The sequence below is a fragment of the Bubalus kerabau genome, chromosome 7 (genome assembly GCF_029407905.1).
Source record: "Bubalus kerabau isolate K-KA32 ecotype Philippines breed swamp buffalo chromosome 7, PCC_UOA_SB_1v2, whole genome shotgun sequence".
In the NCBI taxonomy this organism is placed as follows: domain Eukaryota; kingdom Metazoa; phylum Chordata; class Mammalia; order Artiodactyla; family Bovidae; genus Bubalus; species Bubalus kerabau.
In genome coordinates, this window is record NC_073630.1 from 44,672,422 (window position 1) to 44,690,128 (window position 17,707).

The window sequence follows — 17,707 nt, forward strand, 5'->3', positions numbered from 1 at the left end:
GAGATTAATTTTCCTGGAAATATAAAAATTAGATTTGTTGGCCAATGGAGTTTAAAGACACACCATGAAGAAGGAAAATTGTTCACTTTAATCCCCATTTCATTCCAACATAAGACATCTATTCCTATGAGGCCAATCTCTTTAAATATACACTGTGCTTCCCACTCCATTATTCCCCTTCATTCCCTCCTACCCATTCTTCAGGATGCTACTAATACCCTCACCTCCTTCATGAACTTTCTCTGACAATTCCAGCCCACACTACTCATCCTTTTCTGAAATCTTATTGCTCTTATAGCCAGTATCACAAATTTAGGCATTTAATTATATATTGTCTTGCATTATTTTCTAATTGTGTCATGAGTATTTTTCTCCTATGCTAGCTTGTAACTTCTCAGCAAAGGACTAAGTCTCATATATTTCTGTTTCTCCTTCAGCATTTAGAAAATACAGCATATAACAGGTGCTCAAGGAATAATCGTTAATTGAGTAAATGACTTTTATAGGCACATTATAAATCTTTAGCTCTACCATATTAAAGAAATACAGAGAACAAGACCACCGATGCCCTATTATGACCCCAAATGATGAAGTCATTCAATATATCTGGACTCTGACAGCTACTGAGATATCTTGCTGATAGAGTAAACAGTACTGGTGAATTAAAGGGCCATCCAAAATAGGTCCCATATATTTGAACTTGAGAGAGTTATCACAATCTACTGAATAGACTAGTTTAAGAAAAATATTTGAATTCTATCCCACCATTTACTTATGTTAGCATCAACCTTTCAATATCTATTGCCTCAAAGTAAATCAAGAAGACCAGAAGGGTTAATTTGTAATGGAGTGTTATCCTGTTTCACACATGGATTGAATCCCTGGGAAATAAGACAAAAGAATTTTATTAGGAAGTTTCTGATTCTTGGAAAAATATGTAATGTTCTTTTATTTCATTTCAAGAAAAAAAATGCACATCTTTGAGGAAGTTACTACTGGGATCTTGGAAATCATTTAATCTAGCCTTCTCACTTATAGACCAGAAGCCCTGGAATTAACACAACAATATTTAATGTCACAAGGTCCTTTTATCAGTTCATAAAACATTCAAAAAACATTGTTTTTTTACTATTTTTTTCTTTTATCTACTAGATTTTCAGTAAGCACCTCAAAGTCAAAAGTCATATATTTTGTAATCAGAGTGTTGTGTCTAAATTCCAGATTTCTTACTTAGTAGATATGTGACTCAAATTAAATGTAATGGCTTCAGTTTTCTCATGGGTAAAATGGACAAAGCAATATTTAGTTTTCAGGATTCTTTCTGAGAATTCATTGTCTCCTTTAAGAAATGGGCTTAGCACTATTCAAGAAAACACATAAAAGTATAAAAAATAAGTAACTCTCTATATTGAGGCTTCCCAAGTGGCACTAGTGGTAAAGAATCCACCTGCCAAAGCAGGAGAAGCAAGAGACGAGGGTTCGAAATGTGAGCTCGATCCTGGAGTAGGGACGATCCCCTAGAGTAGGAAATGGTAACCCACTCCGTATTCTTGCCTGGAAAATTCCATGGATATAGGAGCCTGGTGGGCTACAGTCTTTGCAGTGGAGCTGCAAAGAGTTGGACACAACTGAGCACACACATACACATATGAGAGCCATTCCTTTTTATTATAATATTATAATAAACACTATTGTTTACCTCATCTTTAGAGGAGGGCACATATTATTGATTAAAATGTAAAAAATAATCAAATTTTAGAACTCGACTAAGATGTCTTAGTAGCATAGAAGAGGGAGCCTCATAAAACTCAATTATCAGAAAGTATACCTGAAGACACCCCTGGAAGAGGAAATGGCAACCCACTCCAGAATTCTTGCCTGGAGAATCCCATGGACGGAGGAGGCTGGTGGGATATAGTCCATAAGGTTGCAAAGAGTCAGACATGACTGAGCAGCCTAGCATGCATACACATACTTGGAATAGATAATTCTTGTTATGAGTCTTAAAGTTTAAAAAAAAAGTCACTCTTGGGGACTCTGAAGACAAGGTGGTTGGGTATATTTAGATGTTAGATACATTTATTAGGAGGGAATATGGTGGAGAGAAGAGTATGACATTAGAACGTCACTGAAAGTTATTTCAGTAAAATAATGATGCATGTTAGGAGATATAGGGCAGATGGAATTCATATGAGAAAAGTTCGGCCTTTATGTCCTTATGGACTGAAATGAGTCAGTTACTGAGGATGAAGAGTCAAGGATGATTCTCAAATGTCTAGTCTTGGAAACTCAGTATATAGTGAAATGATGAGTTTATGTTGAGCCAGGATGAACTTGAGATGCATTATGGGGAGATGTTTCTTGCTACTTCTCATATGTCCTGCCAGGAAGAGAAAATTCCTCTAGTATGATACTTCTGACTTTCTCTCTTTTTACATATTCTGCTCTTGGGGAGGAATGATTTCTTTGATTGGAAAACTGGGAAAAGACACATGGGCCAAGTTACTCCTCCATTATGAAGAAATCTGCCTCTGGATAGCATGATCTCTCCTGTTTTACTCCTTACTGTAGATTTGTAGGTTGTGTAGGAGCCTGACCTTTGGAGAACAAACTGCCTAGTCCAGATCAATCTGTGGTTCATATTAGCAGTCCCACTTACCCAAATTTGTAAGCTGTGTGTTTTAACCTAGTCATGGCTTGACTTTCATCTTTACTCCTTGTTTGTTAGATTTATTAGTGCTGAGGCAGGAAGGAAAAGTGTATCTTATTGAAGATTCTTTTGACACCACACAACAAAGCCATCTTCCTGAAACTTATCATGATTTTAAGTGCATATCTGACACCCTCTTGGGCATCTCAAACAACTGACTCATTTAAATTTTTAAATGTTGAACCAATTATAAGCACACTATATGTTTTTATATTTCTCCAAAGTACATAATGAGTGCTTAATAGGTATCTATAGAGTTTACATATTTCACATTAAGAGAGAAAGTAATTATCCTGACTGAAAAGATACTTTTAGAGAAACTTAAAGATATTAATTTATTGAATTAGTAGTTTGTGAATTTCCCCCTTTCAAATTTTGACAAACTAGATTGGCTTTCCGTTATTAGATCTTTCTCTCTCTTGTCAAGGAACTTAAGCTCATGCTTTATGTGGTAGGTGGGATAATTGACCTCTAAAGATTGTGCTGCTGTGCTGTGCTGTCTCACTTCAGCTATCTCACCTCAGACTCTTTGTGAACCTAGGGACTGTAGCCTGCTAGGCTCCTTCCCGTCTGTGGGATTCTTCAGGCAAGGATACTGGAGTGGTTTGCCATTTCCTTCTCCAGGGGATCTACCAGACCCAGGGTTTGAACCCACATCTCTTATGTCTCTTGCATTGGCAGGCAGGTTCTAAGCTCATGCTGTATGTTGTAAGTGGGATAATTAACCTCCAAAGATTACCACACCTTAATTCCCACACCATGTGATTATGTTGTTATATGGGAATTAAGGTTGCAGATGGAATTACAGTTGGTAATCAGCTGACTATAAATTAAGGAGATTTTTCTGGATTCCTTAAAGAAGAAGGCAGGAGAGTTAGAGTCAGAGAAGATGTGCTAACAGAAGCAGAAAGCAAAATGATGTAATGACTTTGAAAGTAGAAAGGAGGCAGAAGTAAGCGATGGGGTCAGGCTCTAGAAGCTGGAAAAGTAGCAGAAACAGATTCATCCACAGAGCTTTCAGAAGGGAATGCACATCAATGATATCTGATTTTAGCCCATGAGACCCATTTCGGATTTCCGAACTGTAGAACTGTAAGATAATAAATTTGTGTTGTTTTAAGCTGCTAAACCTGTAGTGGTTTGTTATAGCAGCAATAGAAAACTAATATATCCTGCAACTCACCCTACAAGTTCTTCCTCTCTTCTCTGAGTGAGTTTATAAATGGATTGACTCCCATCCAGACTGCCAGAGATGAACTTTGGCTCCTCCACTTCTCCACTTGCTCATTCTGTGACCACAGGCAAGTTGTTTAATTTTGTGCCACTATTTCCTTTTTTCCTCATTATAGAATGGGGATTATAATAATACCTTCCTTGAGTAGATTAAATGTGTTAATACATGTGAAAGCATTTAGAACAGGAAGCACATAGTAAACACTATAAAGGGCTTCCCTGGTGGCTCAAAGGGTAAAGAATCCCCCTGCAATGTGGGAGACCTGGGTTCCATCCTGGGTTGGGAAGATCCCCTAGAGGAGGGCGTGGCAACCCACTCCAGTATTCTTGCCTGGAGAATCCCATGGACAGAGGAGCCTGGCAGGCTATAGTCCATAGGTCACAGAGTCAGACACGACTGAGTGACTAAACACACACACATAGACTATAAAAGTGTGTTACTATGCAGTATTATATCTATCTATACAAATTATTTTATAACCAGTTCAAATCGCTCTTCTTCCATAAAAAAATGACTATCTTTTCTCTTCCTTAAATCCAGAGAAGTCTTTATATTTACAAGTTTTAGTTGAACTTGGCACTTTAATTTTTACTTAATCACTTTTGTACATATTGAACTGTCTCTCCTAAGATACAAGATCCTACAAAAAGTCACTGATATGTGTTTTTGTTCATTTTACTTTATATCAATCTTGTTATCCCATAGTTTCTGAGCTAGCATTTTGCATATCACAGATACTCAATAAACATATTATGAGCTGTGTGTTCATTGTTCAGTTGTGTCCGACTCTTTGTGACCTCTTGGGCTGTAACCCACCAGGTTCTTCTGTCCATGGAATTCTCCAGGAAAGAATACTGGAGTGGGTAGCCATTCCCTTCTCCAGGGGATCTTCCCAACCCAGGAATCGAACCTGGGTATCCCTCATTGCAGGCAGATTCTTTACCATATTTTGAGCTACCAATGGTATTTTCCAATTGTACCAATTTCAAGAAGCAAACTAAATCACCCATTATTCAGCCAAGCAACACTCATATAAAGTATTCATCAAAGCCTGGATGTGTCACAAAATTAATACAAAACATTATCTGCAGTTATTTGGTGGGGAGTGCAGAGTTTTGATGAGTTTACTCTAGATCTTCGGCTTTAATTTAAACCACATGTTGGAGAAGAGTTTTTTTTTTTTTTTTTAATTATTTGCCCATAAAGTCTGTTCTCTATAATCCACTCTGAAGGCTATTTCTTTGATAAGCAAGTATGATGTACTGTGAGGGCTGAATTTAATTCTGTGCAAAGACATGCCTAAATTTAGCATTTCTGAAATTCTAGGATCTCTCCATTAAGACTGGAGTGTGTTGTTATAAAGTTGACTACAGAGGGTTTTCTGGTGGCTGGTAGTGTTCAGCTGATAGTGTTTCAAAAACAGAATTAAAAAAGTACAAATGTTATTGCCACAGGTATCAATATTTTAAGTCCTAAAATGAAAATTCATATTAATGGCTGTGTTCATTTTCTTGGATTTATCAACAGTTAATCTCAAAACATTAATAATTATTGTAGGGTTATTAAATTCTGTCACGATGTAAGAAATGAAATTCAACTGAGGTCAACTTGTCATTAACCTTGATGGTATTTTTTTATAATACCAAACAATCACTCTTTAAACAGTTCTAAATTTTGTTAAAACTGGTGAAGAAAAAATTACTTATTGAGTGGAAGGAAAATTAAATCTTCTAAACACTATAAACTCTTATTTAGAAACTCTAATAAAAATGCCAATTCACATGGTTCTGCTTTCGTATCATTATTTTAATTTTCCAATATAATATTTGAAAAAGTAATATAGATATCTATAAGGCAAAAATAAGTCTTTTTTATATACTTATGCTATGCTGAGGATAGAACACTCATTCACATGAAGAACTCACTGACTTTTGAGAAGGGCAATTTTTTATATAAAACAAAAAGATGGCAATGGCTCATACATTAAGACATTGAAGACAATATCTGAAACTTGCATACTTTATAAATGAAGGAACTGTGCCTTCAGTTTGCAAGCTTTTCAAAGCTCTATGTCAAATGAAGAGATGCATCTTTACTTCTGATGCCACTAATTTCACACTCAAAAATTAATTTTCCTTTCAGAAGGCAGACCACTGATGATGTCATGGACATGAAATCTACTCTTTTTGTTGTTGTTGTTGTTATTGAAGTATGATTGACTTACAATATTGTATTACTTTAAGATATACAGTGCAGTGGTTTGATATTCTTATATATTATGAAATGATCACCACTATCGGTCTAGTTACCATATATCTACATGTCACAATATTATTGACTATACTCCCTACGCCATACATTACATCTATCCCCATGACTTGCTATTTAAGTCTACTCTTTTTAGTGGGTCTGAATTGATCTACTAATGCAGAGGCTGACTTTCTCAGATTTGTTTAGCCTCTGATGTGAGTAAATTTGTTTCAATTTCCCTTTTACTCTTTTAGAAATAACCATAATGATTTCTTCTCATGCTGATTTTTTAAGTGTTTAAAGGAAAACAAGGGTTGATAGCTCATCAAGGCACATGAGACTCCCCTAAGAGTTGACAACTTCCATTTGGAGAATGCATTAGCCAAACACTTCCATTTCCACTGGAGGGTGTTATTAGATGCACTTAAGCAAAGAAAGCTACTAAGAGCAAAAAACACCCCAGAGTTTTTTTTTTTTTTCTCCTGTAAAGGCATTGTTATACCTTTTGCCCCAACTTTCAAAACAATGCATCACTCAGAGACCAACTCTATTAACAGGTCATTTAGATTATGATGAGTTATGATGAACTCAAGCCTCTAATATTCTAGCCCAACAACTTGCTTTATCACAGCAATATCACAGACATATGCCCTAAAGAGTAGTCTTACTTCCTCTTCTCTTGGATACCACTAGGATTTACAGCATCTGGAGCAAGAGGCAGAAGTAATAAAGTCTTATAGGAAAAAAAAAATTGTTACATAAAGTCATTAACAGAAATGAAGAAATGATGAGCAGTCGGTGAAGCCAAGATTACTAGTTCAATTAGACCTGAAGAAGATGGCTCTAAATCTGGTGTCCCCTGGTGGAAAATTTGCTTATAACTAATGTGCACTGAATAAATAAATGACTGTGGAGTTCCTGTTGGCCACATTTTTGTTCCCATTGATAAATAAGTAAAAATTAAAATTATAGATGTAGATGATTTCATGTAAGTGCTAAGGTAACGATGTTTAGACATTGTCACTGCCACTTGAAAAACTCCCCCAGAATAACTTAGCTAGTAAGTCATATAGGTGGGATTTGAATGCAGTTCTCATTGGTTTCAAAATCTGTGGTCTTTATTCTACATCATATTGGTCAACGTTTTGTTCTCCTCTCTCTCTCTTTCTTATCCAGGGAAAGGTAAGAATTGATAACAGGTGAAGACTTTTTGCTTCATTAAATATTTTTATCCCCATGGAAGATTCAGATTCATTCTTTCTCTCAATCTCTTTCCCCTTACTTCTCCCTCTAAGTAGCTGGCCTTTGATTGAATCATGGCTTACCCAAAACACACACCGGAAACTTAACCCCAGAAGCTGTGGTTACCTTGATTCAGAAAATGGGTCTTTGCATATGTAATTAAGTTGAAGACCTAAAGAGGAAGAGCTTATTGTGAAATATCTAAACAGTCCCTATATGTAACCACATATACTCCTATAAGAGAGAGATCTGTCTCCCTCTGGGTTTCTTGGTCTAGAAGGGTGACATACACAGAAGATGGGGAGGTGATGCAACCAGAGAGGCAGAGCCTGGTGTAAGGCAGTCACAAGTCAAGAAGCACCTGAAGCCACCATGAGCTGGAAGGGCCAAGGATGGATTGTCCCCAGGAGCCCCTGGAGGGAGTGTGGCCCTGCTGATACCTTGATTTCAGACTTCTGGCTTCCACATCTGGTGAACAAATATTTCTGTTGTTGTAAGCCAGCAAGTTTGTAGTAATTTGTTATGACAATCACAGAAACTAATATAACTCCCCTCTTTTCAAATTCTGAAATTGGTGGCAGGGGAAATTGAAGTGTAAACAGCACAATGCTGACTTCTAGCCTGTGAAGAAATAGTAAAAACAGATAACTTAAGGAAATATAGGCACACTTTACCTCTGCATAAGCCTATAAAGCTCCTGACAGTTAGACTGTCTTTTTCCACCTTCTTGTCCCCCAAGGTAATCTTTTGATTGTTGGAACATAGCCTGTGATCAATAGGTATTTGTTGAGCAAATCAGCCTGACTTTGCAGTGGCTCCAGCAGAACTGGAACATTTCAAGAAGGCATAAAAGGTCATTTATCCTGAGAGAAGAGTTAATTCCCATCTGAATTCTCTTGGATACACTAACAACTGCTCTGACTGGTACTGGCATGTTAGAACTAGCCAACCTTTGTAACTCGAAGAAAAGAAAAGGTAAGTGAGAAATGTAACACTGAATTTGGAGAGTCAGTTATGACTTAGTCATCAAAGGTAAACATATTTTAATATATTAAGTAACTCTTTAAAATATAGTGAAGTAGATATTTCAGAAATCTTTAAAATGTGAGAGAAATGGGAATGGCAGGGCATATATAAATCTAGATGGTATTACATGGAAAAATTCTCCCACGGTATTCCTAAAGTTAGGAGAAACCAAATCAGATCCAGAAACAGACTGGGCGATTTTTAGTGTGGATCCTCCACACCCAGGAAGCTTGTTGGCCAGATGCACTAGGTCCACCACCCTGCGGCTTTATAGTCAAAGTCCACTCTTCCTAGTGGGTGCTGGCAAGACCAGCTGCCAAATATTTTTAACATCATTTCCATTAATTTACTTTCTCTAGAATAGATATTCTCTTCTTTCCATCCCCAGTGCTGTGGCTCCAGTCCCTGCCTCTGTTTGGATATCTGCTTCCCACTTGGATGCCCAAAGGGCTTCCCTTGTGGCTCAGCTGGCAAAGAATCTGCCTGCAATGTGGGAGATGTGGGTTTGATCCCTGGGTTGGGAAGATACCCTGGAGAAGGAAAAGGCTACCCACTCCAGTATTTTGGCCTCGAGAATTCCATGACTGTATTCCATGCAAAGAGTCGGACATGACTGAGAGACTTTCACTTGGACGTCCAAAACAGCTTCTTCAGAGACCCCTCTTCCTACAGACATTCTCAGGACAAAATTTCTGGAAAATCAATCCAAACATATAACTCCTCTATTAAAATGTGTGTATACATAAAGGTAACACAGGAAAACTGGGCATCCCAGGTAGCACTAGTGGTAAAGAATCCTCCTGCCAATGCAGGAGATGCAAGAGATGCATGTTCAATACTTGGGCTGGGAAGATCCCCTGGAGTAGGAAATGGCAACCTGCTCCAGTATTCTTACCTGGAAAATTCCATGGACAGAGGAACTTGGTTGGCTACAGTCCATGGGGTTGCAAAGAGTCAGACACAACTGAGCACACATACAGAACAAAGGAAGTTATCTCTTGCAGTTTCCTATCACTCACAAGATTAAATATAGATCTCATTTTTATGTATGCAAAAATATGCAAGATTATACATCAGTTCAGTTCAGTTCAATCGCTCAGTCATACATTCACATGTGTCTGTGCTTAGTTGCTCAGACATGTCTGACTTTTTGCGGCCCCATGGACTGTAGCCCTCCAGGCTCCTCAGTCCATAAGGATTCTCTAGGCAAGAATACTGGAGTGGGTGGCTGTGCCCTCCTCCAGGGTATTTTCCAACCCACAGATTGAACCCAGGTTTCCCTCATTGTGGGCAGATTCCTCACCATCGGAGCCACCAGGGAAGCCCTTTATCTATATTAAATAAAGAATAATAATGTCAATATTATAACCATATAATCTATATATTAATTTGAACCCCATCTGCCTCTGCTGCTACCTCTGCCTTGCCTTTGGAGTCTATTTTATAGCCATACACACTTCTCATGTCTTTTTGAAATTACCAATTTCCTGACACTATAGCAAGATTTTTATATAAACCTATTCCAACCCTTCTCATTGTCCATAAGATAAGAAAGTGAATGTGTTAGTCACTCAGTCGTGTCTGACTCTTTGCGATCCCATGGACTGTAGCCTGCCAGGCTCTTCTGTCCATGGAATTCTCAGGCAAGAGTATTGAAGTGGGTTGCCACTTCCTTCTTCAGAGGATCTTCCTTACCCAGGGATCGAACCCCAGTCTCCTGCATTGCAGGCAGATTCTTTACCAGCTGAGCCACCAGGGAAGCCTGTCCATAAGATAAGACCCAATACTATCTGGCCCCACTTATCTCACAGCTTTGTATTTCATCACTCGCTCCCTCTCTGTGTTCCAACATTACTAACCTGTCCATTACTTAAAGATATCAGGAAACAGACAAAGTGTGTTTTGTATGGACACATTGGTGAGGCCAAACCTACAAACATATATTCTGATGGATCAGGGCATCTGCTCTGTCCGATTGATGGGTTTGGGCTCCCCAAAAGGCAGAGTCTGAGATAAGGAATTGGATATAACAAGTTTACTGGGGAGGTGACCCCAGGAAACAGGAATGAAGAATCAGTAAGAGTGATACATGGATGGAGAGAAACAGACATCAGTGTGCCTTGCCAAGATTGCTGCTGAGGAAGCAGAAGCTCACAGATGCTAAGACTTCTGAGATGCCTATGGAACGCTCCCAGGTGTATCCAGGAAAATAAAGCTTTGGTCCTTCTATCAGTGACTGAGTTGTGTAGGCAAGCTAAGGGAGTTCCAGTGACATTACTGTACGCCAAGAGTAAGAGAAGACCCACTGGTTTCTGGCCCCATGCATCTGGCAGCCTCATCTTTCATCCCTGACTCTCCCTCTCTGTGTTCCAGCCCTGCTAACCTTCCCATTACTCAAATATGTCAGAAGACAGGCATAGAATGATTCTTTCTCTTCCATCTTCCACATTAACTCCTCATCTTACAGGTCTCAGATTCAATGTCATTTCCTCAAGACACTTTTCCTATTTTGCCCAGACATGATCATCAGGCACATATTTTTCTCCCTGCTATTGCAAGCTACTCTTATTCCCAGAACTCAGCAGTATTTATTATTTGTTCAATGTCTATCTTGCCAGAGAAACGAGAAGCTCCAAGAAGGCCACGTTCTGTTGTATCCCCAGGGGCCCTCTCAGTGCTGGAGATACAGCAAATATTTCTGAAATAAATGAATACATATTTGAAAACATAAAGAATTTTGGACATTGTCACATCCTATTGTAACAGATATCTTGGTTAAAAATGAAATGATATAAAGGAAGGAAATTAAAGTCATTGTCCCTCATAAAATTTTAGCAAGGTTTACCATATTCTATTGAATAAGATTTCAATGATTGTAACAGTTCACATTATTTTAAGTACAACTAGAAAGAAAAATAATATTTGAAAATAAACCATAAAATGCCATGGACTAAAAGACACATCCAGTTTCCAGATGTTAAAACCAAAAAAATGGGGAAGACCACAAGGCAACACATACCAAACATATCTTAAATCTTCATAATTCTTTCCATACTCACCTCTCCCTCCTTGGTTCACAGAGCCACCATATCATCCCTTAGCTATTGAGGCTGCAGTTGGCTAACTGGTATCTTCCCTTGCATTTTTCAACTTCCAGCTCATTCTCCACTCAGTCAGAGTGATCATTTCAAATTGAAAACTTGATTATATAACACAAATACTGCATGAACATATGTTACTGTTACTTGGTCACTCAGTCATGTCTGACTCTGCAACTCTATGGACTGTAGCCCACCAGGCTCATCTATCAGTGGGATTCTCCAGGCAAGGATATTGAAGTGGGTTGCCATGCCCTCCTCCAGGGGATCTTTCCAACTCAGGGATCAAACCTGGGTCTTCTGCATTGCAAGCAGATTCTTTACCACTGAGATAACAAGAAAGCCTGCATGAACTCATACCTGCTATTAAATATTTTTTCTCTGTTATATCACACACATTTTCTCTTACTTTATATTCCTCTGATAGGGTTTCTAAAATATGCCACCTCTTTCATTTACCTGGACTATTCTTCAACTCACTGTCCTCAATCTTTCTCCACTTCCTCATCTTACTGGTTTTAGTATAAATGTACCTTCCCCAGAAAGACATTGTGTGATCCTGCCACTGTAAATCAGCAACCCCCTTCCTCCACTCCTGACATTATTTTTTTTTCCAAACACATACCTCATTCTTTTCCTGTGTGGCACTCATCTCAAGCTTCAGTCTATATATACAAATGTTTTAATGTATATAATGTCTATCCCTTTCACTGAAATTTGAGCTTCATAAGAAAAGCCACCGTGATGTCATTTGGCATCACATTCTAGAACATGACAGAAATCAAAGTGCTAAATGATTATTTGTTGAGTGAATGAGGCAATGGGATAGACACATTTTGCCAAAACAAGGACAAAAGGAAATCCAGTACATCATTTGAGATGTTGAATGCTGCTTGAAAAGAGCAACATATTTTCCAAAAATTAGGCAGGGGACAAACATAAACTTGCCTTCCAAAGGCTTTGTTTAAGGTTAATGCATATTGTGCTATTTCAGGTAAATTTGGACCTTCCATTTAAGAAAAAGAAAGAAAGAAAGCAGTTTTTATTGTTTTAGTTTTCTCCAAGATGTTTTCTTTTTTTAAAAAAAATTATTTATTTGGTTGTGTCCAGTCTTAATTGTGGTGCACAGGCTCAGTAATTTCGGCATGGGAGCTGAGTTGCTCTGTGAAATGTGGGATCTTCCTGGACCAGGGATCAAACCCACATCTCCTGCATGGCAAAGCAGAATCTTAAGCACTGGGCCACTAGGGAAGTCCCCCAGACAATTTCAAATTATTTTAATCATAGTTTTACTGTAATAATTTTATTTATTCTTATAAAAATATTTTTAAAAAACAAACACATTCATAGACCTCAGTATCATTTGTTATGTTTTATTTTGAAAACTAATCAGATTCAAAATAAAATGTGAATTATGAGACTAGAACATTACAAATAACATTTTTTCTCAACTGTGTTTGTGAAAATATTGGGTGAATGACTAATGAGAAAACATCACTATGCTAGATTTACAAAAGTTATAGAGCAAAACCAGACTGATTTTAATAGAATCAGTGCCAATTACATCTTACGCATCAATGGCAGTGAAAGTAAACTTGATTTTGACACATGTAATTGTGTCAGGAATAATTTCATATAGAGGAAAATGTTATTCATCTTTAATACCCTTGCAGACATATTGCTCAACCATCGTCCAATTTTCTAAGGCCTAGCTGCAGCTTGCATGAAATGAGGGCAGTCGTTCTATCCTTGAATATTGCTAATGCATTATGCCTACAAAAATATATGTATGCTTCTACCCATGCTTTCATTCATCCCTTTATTCTTTCAGCATTTATTGGGCATCTTTTATTTGGCAAGCACAGTTCTAGGCTTTGGATATGCAAAGATGAATAACTCTAAGGGTTATGGCCAAAAAACACATTAACAAGCAATTTATTTTTTAAAGGCAAGCACCAATAAAAAAGGAGTAAGTGGTAAACATATGTATAAATATTGGATACCATTTCATCTTGCTTTTCAGTTTCCAGAAAATGACACTAAGGCTTAAGGGAATAAAAAAGTTTTCTGAAGATTTCATAGCTAATGAATACAAAGACTGGGGCTTGAATTCAGGTCTTGCAATTCCTGTAAGGAGGAATTCCCTTTTCTGAGTGATCTCTGGTACCATGCCATCCATTTTCTATAAACCTGATTACATAAACCTCATTTAATCTTCATGACCATGAAAATGAGTAATCACTTTTTTTTTTACTTTTCACTTTATATTGGAGTATAGCTGATTAAAAATGTGTTAGTTTCAGATATACAGCAAAGCAATTCAGTCATACACATACATTATCTATTTTCCAAATTCTTTTCCTATTTAAGTTGTTATATAATATTAAGCAGAGTTCCCTGTGCTGTATAGATAGCCCTTGTTGGTTTTTCTATTTTCATTATGTGTTGAGGAAACTGAGATTCAGATAGTTTCAGCAACTGCTCAAGTCACAGAGTTAGTAAACAACACAGCCAGTATTCAAACTCCAGTATTTCTCATCCCAAAACCTATGCAGTATCTCTAATCACTAACTTCCTATCTATTCCAGTCCACTCAATCCCATGTATTTGTGGAATAATTTAATTATCATAAATAACTCAAATATTTCAAAATTGAGCATTTGAAATGTACCAAGCACTCCTGAAAGAGATTTCCTATGAGTTAATTTAAAGGTACTCCCATGAATCAACTTATTTAATCCTCATAGAAACAATAGATAGGTATTACCTGGGGTTTCCCAGGTGGTGCAGTGGTAAAGAATCCACCTGCCAATGCAGGAGACATAAGAGTTGTAGGTTTGATCCCTGGGTTGGGAACATCCCCTGGAGAAGGAAATGGCAATCTGCTTCAGAATTCTTGCCTAGGAAATTCTGTGGGCAGAGGAACCTAGTGGGCTACAGTCCATAGGGTCACAAAGAATTGAGCACAACTGAATGACCGAGCACATACACACACACACACACACACACACACACACAGGATTCCAATAGCATCCTGAGCACTATCTGCTCTCCTAAAGACTGCAAATTCAAGGACTAAGCTCTCTGTATTACTCAACAGAGGTCAGTCTAAAAAGCAGAGTCATCTATGTGTAATTACTGATCAGCGAGAAAAATAATGCCATTTTCAAATCACATATACAATTCATTACCTGTTCCAAATCCAGAGCAGTTGACATTATTTTTCTTTTTTATTCACTTTGTTATGCAAATATTTATTATTGCAAAGAATGAATTTGAGTAACTGGAATCAGAGCCATCTATTTAAATTTCTGCTGTGACTTCTCCCCTCTCATGGCCACCCTCAACCACTTGTAGAGTTTTCTGGCAGAAGGAGAAAGAGCCAATGAGAGAGGAAGAAATGTGGTTTCTTTCCCTCAGCATTAGGCCTCAAGATTCCACATGGCAAGTAGAGACAGACAGCATGGCTTCACAATAGAAATAAACAGCAAGGTTGCTCAAGTAATGACTAGCTAGGTCTCTGAAAACTTCTCAGGTAAGCATCAACTTGAAGCTTTGTCTGGAAACAGAGGTACAAATGACTAAATATAGTGTGACTTATGGGCTGAAGTCATCTGAAAGCACTAGGAAAGAACTTATCATGTAGACATGTAGGATAGAGGTTAAAACTCATCAGTTAAAGGCATGAAAGCACCTTGCCACCAGAAAACACCTCAAAAACTGTAAAGGTTTTGAGATAATATTATAAGCAAAGTGAAGTGTTAGTCACTCAGTCATGCCGGACTCTTTGCGACCCCATGGACTGCAGCCCACCAGGCTCCTCTGTCCATAGGATTTTCCAGGCAAGAATGCTGGAGTGAGTTGCCATTTGAAAAGCCTGTATGTACATATGCATAGATGTTTGTCCCTGCACAAATCATTTGCTTTGTACTACACAGGCTGATTTTGAGGCTTTCTCCAGTAAAATTTTAAGATTGAGCAGACAGCACTATTTAAGAAAAACAATTTTGTGTTGTTTATGACATATCATCAGAGAAGACATTACTCTACATAATTCATGGGTGATACTGTGGTGCTTCCAAGTCCAGACATAACTGATATCAGATTTTCAGGAAAATGAGTTATTTTCCTAATGGCCTTTAATTAAAATCAGAATGTGACTTAACTTGTATTCTAACAATAAAAGCGTTGACTCTCATTTTCCTCCTGATTTAAAGGAAAACATAACCTGAATACAAAATGTGCTCCAAAATTAGAAAAGCAGTTGAACAAATGGTATACACTGTGCCCCAGGATGACATGTAGGAAATTTCATCACAATTAATATATCAGAATATCCAGCAGAACCCTTCTGACTTCAAGATTTGTGAACTAACTAAGGGACAGGTGGGGAAAAAGAAAAAAGAACTCAGTCGCTTGACCAAACTCAATCAAATACACATTTATAAACAGTGTTTACATTTTTTAGAGTTACGGAGTTAGACACACTATGTGCTAATCAGAAAGAAGATTATAGCACAAAGATGGGAGCATCATGCTGCCTGATGGCAAAAGTATAGTATTGGCACAAAAACAGACATAGAGATCAGTGGGACAGAATAGAGACTAGAAATAAACCCATGCGCATATGACCAATTAATCTATGACAAGGAGAAAAGAGTATAATGGGTAAAAACGTCTATTCAATATATAGTGTTGGGAAAACTGGAAAACGAAAATTTCGAATATTTTCTTACACCATACACAAAATACACTGAAAAAGGATGAAATACTTAAATGTAAGAACTGAAAGCATAAAACTCCTAAAGGGAAGCTAGGCAGTACACTCCTTGACATTGGTCTTGGTGATATTTTCCTGGATCTATCTCCTTAGGCAAGGACAATAAAAGCAAAGGTAAACAAATGGGATTGTGTTTGTGCTAAGTCAGTTCAGTCGTGTCCGACGCTATGTAACCCTATATAGACTGTAGCCCTCTAGGCGCCTCTGTCCATGGGATTCTCCAGGCAAGAATACTGGCCTGGATCACCATGCCCTCTTCCAGGGAATCTTCCCAACTCAGGGATTAAATCCACATCTCTTACATCTTCTACATTGGCAGGAGGTTCTTTACCACTAGTGCCACCTGGGAAGCCCAAACAAATGGGATTATATCAAACTAAAATTGATAAGGAAAAGCTCTGGTAATGGCTAGAAGATTTCTGGAGCTCTTAGAGGCATAAAGAACTGCTCAGTTGGATGCACCCTGCAAGAGAAAAGGAAAGGAAAACCAGATTTGGAGTGAGAGCACCATTGATAGGAACAGCTACCTGGGCTCTGCAGCTGCTCCAAGGAGCCTCGCCTTCTGTTAATCACACCTTTGTGGGAGAGGTCCCACACTGACCTACAGAGCCAACAGGTTATTACATAAATGGCACGCTCTGACTTCTGAGGCTAGGTTAGAAAAATTCTGTGGCTTCTGTCTTATACTTTTCTGATCACTTGCTCTGGAGGAAACCAGTTGCCATGTTGCGAGAAAAATCAAGCAGTCCCATGGAAAGGCCCATGTGGAAATGAAAGGAAACTTCCTGCCAACAGTTTACTCATTGCACAGAAGAAGGAACTGCGACACAGAGGATAAGAGTCTTGCCCAAGTTTACACAACTAGGAAGTGACAGATCTAGAATTAGAAACCCGGAGTCTGTGTCCTTATCCGCTACATGATACTGCCTCTTAATTGGAGAAAATGCAAGGAAAAGTGCCAGCAATTGTATGAATGTGACAACAGCAACAAAAAAGAATAATAAAATTCAGAAAACATCTGGATATGAGGGCTTTAGAGGGGTTGGGGGGAGGGTTAAAAATGAGTCTAATTTTTACATACGCGTAACAGGGACAATAGTAGGGTAATTAAGATGTGTATCAGGCACTAGCAGCTTCGAAAGTGGTGTGTGTTTACGAATGTATACAGGTATTTATTCACCAAGTCTAGAGAGTAATGTAGTGAGTGGAGCAGTCAGACAAGAAGAATTAAAAAGAGGTTTCACACCACTAACATGATTAAAAGATGGCTTCTCTCAAATGAAAATATTCATACTAAAGAAATGTCCTCATGCCACTTCTTTTTGACCATATCTTATCTTTACTAATCAGTCTAGGTGTGGACAGAA